We start from the raw sequence: 4,085 nt of genomic DNA, 5'->3' as shown, positions 1-4,085 counted from the left end.
CGGCGGCGGAATCCGCGCGATTTGAACCGCGTCAAAATTGACAGTCGTTCAGGATGAGGCGGTAACCGCGCGGACATACAGAAGAGGGGCAAAGTTTTAGCTCAGTACGAAGATTGAAATCGCGCGGAAACAGCGCGGATTTGATTTCCTGCGGTTCAGAAGCGGCAGTCGCGCGGATCTTTCGACCGCGCGGTCACGTGTGAACGCATCCATTTACGCCAATGTAAATAAGGTTCGCGCGGTTGATCCGCGGGATATTTGTTTTTTGACTGTTCGACCGCGCGGATGCGTGTGAACGAATCCATATATGCTAATGTAAATGAGGTCCGCGCGGTTCAAATCGCGCGGATTCTGCCGTGTCTGAACGGGCCCTTACATTAGCGTCTACGTATTCGTTCACACGTGTCCGCGCGGTCGAACAATCAAAAACAAAAATCGCGCGGTCGAAAAAGCGCGGATTCCACCTTGTCTGAACGGTCCCTAAACGTAAACAGCACGCAGTCGAGAGACCTTGGTATAAGAGAGTCCCTTAGTAACGTCTCGCGAAAGCAAACAAATTCGAAGCTCAAGATAAACATACAGGGTGTCGGAAAAATGTATAGGTACATCGTTATAGCCGGATGAGGCGTCATATTATAACGCCTATGAAACGGACCCGGAGGAAGACGATGGGCCCGGTATAAAAACTGGTAAAAGGTGGTATTTAACGTTCGATGGAAAGCCAGACGCGGAGAGTTTCTTCACTCGACTATCAGATATGCGCCAGGTATCATGCATCGAAAACGCTGACCTCGTGCGCTGTTTGTCGATCTGCTTCACCGGCGTCGCGGCATTGTGGTACGCGACGTGCTCGGAAATGTCGACCTGGGACGAATTTGTTCGCAAACGGCATCGGAATTTCCGCGATCCAGATTATCAAGAACCTCTCGCACACGACCTCCGCGTGATTCTTCAACAAGGTCCAGACCTTGCCTTCATGAAAACGATGCTAAAGCATTCGCAAACACCGTGGCCGGAAAAGAGAAGGTAGAGCGGATCTATTGGGGCGCAAGGGAAGAATTACAGCTTGTCAAATCTAGCTGTGCGGCTGAATGTCCCCCGCAAGGGGAAATGTCCCTGCTGCGCAATGGTGAATAGGCGGAACCTCGCAACGATGGTGAACTGATCGCGACAGTTCAGTTAAAAAGTAAAGTGACACAAGTGTATTCACACTAACATATAAACAGTTGTTTTGTATGTTTACTGCTGTAAGAAATAATGGACAGTACGCACTTTTGACGAGGTGTGACCTTACCGTTCATATGTTGCATCCTTCTCTCGTCAAGTGCGGTCTTTGTTTTTGTCTGCGCATTCCTAAGTTTTGGTCAACCGCACAGCTAGATTTGACAAGCTGTACGCGCCATAATTGCGATAGAGCTTGTTTCAATGGTGTCGGAATTAGACGACAAATTGCGATAGAGCTTGTTTCAATGGTGTCGGAATTAGACGACAAATTGCGCAATGCAGAGCGACACACTTCCCCGGGGAGTGCGGATAACTTTCGATCGCTGATCGGGAGGCCTGGGCCGTGAAAAATCTTACCGACCCCCGCGATACTAAAATTCATTAAAAAATCATTCTTATCCACTAATAATTATCGTAATAAATATATATTTCTTGTAATCATTTTTAAATTAATTGTTTCAATTTTGTTGTCTTAAAATAAAATTTTTGATGGTACATTTGATACTTATTTAGTAGTTTTCCAGATCATTTAAATCACCGATGTCTTTGGCTATAAATTACTCTGTATTTCGAGGAATACTCATAATATGAAGAATAAGTGTCAAGAAATACAGAGAAAATAGCCAAAGACGTCGGTGATTTAAATTATCTGGAAAACTACTAAATGAGTACCAAATGAACAATTTAAAATTTTATTTTAAAACAACAGAATTGACACAATTAATTAAAAAATGATTACAGAGAATATATATTTATTACGATAATTATCAGTACATAAAAATCATTTTATAAGAATTTTAGTGGAAATTTCATCCCGATTTCAAGAGTTATAGTAAAGTATCATGATCCAGCCCACTGTGTCGTAGCTTTCTAGGAATAATAACTTCAAACACATAAAAGCACGTAGACAGAGTTTGTATTATACATACATAGACCAAATGACAATACACCTACAGTTCTGATTATGTATTTCATTTTGAAATTTCAGCAGTTAATCATTAATCAATTATCCGATTGACGATTAATAATCGTTAATCTCAATTAACGACTAAAGTAGAAATTTAATCGTCAACCGCAATTAACGATTAATAAGTATTTAATCGTTAACAAGTATTTTTTAATAAGTATTTAATCGTTAACCACAATTAACGACTAAACGACTAATCGAAGTAAGTCGTCAGTCGTTGATTAAATTTTTGCCCAACTCTGCCGTGTACCATACAGTGCTGCAAGCTTCGCCCGCGTTTTTGAATTCCGGACGAGAACCGAGACCGGCATCGTGCCGCCGAGGGACTCGGAAACCGTCCGTTGACCTTGAAGTAGCACCTCTCGGGGGATGGAAGAAACGTATGTCCCACCTAGCCACGTTGCGTTACCGGGTCACGGAAAATTTAGAGCGCGTGTACGAGACGCAACCGAAGCATTATAATCTCCGTCGGAAAGATACGCCCTTCGTAGAGGGGGATCTCGTTCTTAGGGTGTGCGCACAGTGGACCCGTTTTCGTCCGATTTGGCTGATGTTCGATGCATCTGTCTCTTTTTTCAAGCGTGCGAGAAAGAGACACAACGTCGGACATCGGCCAAAACGGGTCCACTGTGCGCGCACCCTTAGGCGGCACCGCGTATTAAGGTCGTCGCCCACTAGACCGCACCACACCAGCACAGCACCAGCATTTTCAGTGGCGCTCACCACTATAACGGTCTGGGTTAGGTCATTGGACCTAAGAGCGCCAGTGAAAACGCTGGTGCGGTGCTGGAGTGGTGCGGTCTACTAGGCAACGACCCTTATCCTCCGCCGCACAAAACATTGCGGCGAAACTATGCCCAAACTTTAGTGGTTCATTTGTAATCACGAAAAAGCTGTCGGTCGTCTACCGGCTGAGTACCCCGGAAGGGAAGGACGCCGGCAAAGCATATGTATCCGACCCGAAGACGTACACTCCGCCAGACCACGGAGATGAGATACTCGACACCCCAGCAAATTGATTTTTTACAGATGGCTCATCTAAGAAGGATGATGAGCGTACCGAAGACTCGCGAGGCGGAGGACCTGTCGTTCATCAACGAAGAACTGGAGGCAATGCAGAGATACTTCCGACAGCCGCCGCGGGGAGAGGATTGGGCCGGCGCCCCGGAGCGGTACGAAATTATAGCTAACGAGATCGAGTTGGCGATTTGGAAAGTTAAGGCCTTGCAGTGGCTCATCCTGCATCCGTCGACGCCGGACAGGATAACGGCGGAAGACCCCCCGGTAGCAGACTTGTTGGGGTTACTGGAGGAGGACCAGCAGCGGATACCGTCTCCGATAGCACAGAAAACACCACCGCGGCAGGAGACCACCCCTCTCGGAGGGTGGCTACGAATATTGGTAGGAGAGGAGGAAGAGTTGCCCGTCGACCGCCAATCCCCGCTACCGCCGCGGGAGGAGCAGAACTCAGGGCTGCGGGAGGGAACCGCTGACCGGCCGGTCCCGCGTTCACCGCGACAAGAACCTCCACCCGGTCCCTCGACTAGAGCAGTGCCGGCCAGTGCGCCTCGCCAGATCCCGACTATTACTCACTCGCGACCGGGAACCGCGCGCCAAAAGACGAGGGAGGAGAGAACGGCGAGCTGGGGGCAATACGAGAGGTGGGTGGAGGAGAATAGCCGGGTACAGCCGAAAGACCTCAAAGCGTGTTGGAATTGTGGGGAGGGCGGACATAACCTCAACCAGTGCCCCAAAATCAGAGATGGGCAATTTTTTGTCTAAAATTTTTAAATAAAAGACAAACGAAAGTTATCTTTTATTTCTACTTATTTTTCTGAAATACATATTCGACATATGTAGTCATCTGTAGTTTATCGAAGCTCGACGCTCGAAG

The sequence above is a fragment of the Lasioglossum baleicum genome, chromosome 7 (assembly GCF_051020765.1).
Source record: "Lasioglossum baleicum chromosome 7, iyLasBale1, whole genome shotgun sequence".
NCBI classification, from domain to species: domain Eukaryota; kingdom Metazoa; phylum Arthropoda; class Insecta; order Hymenoptera; family Halictidae; genus Lasioglossum; species Lasioglossum baleicum.
Note: the sequence above shows the minus strand (reverse complement) of the source record.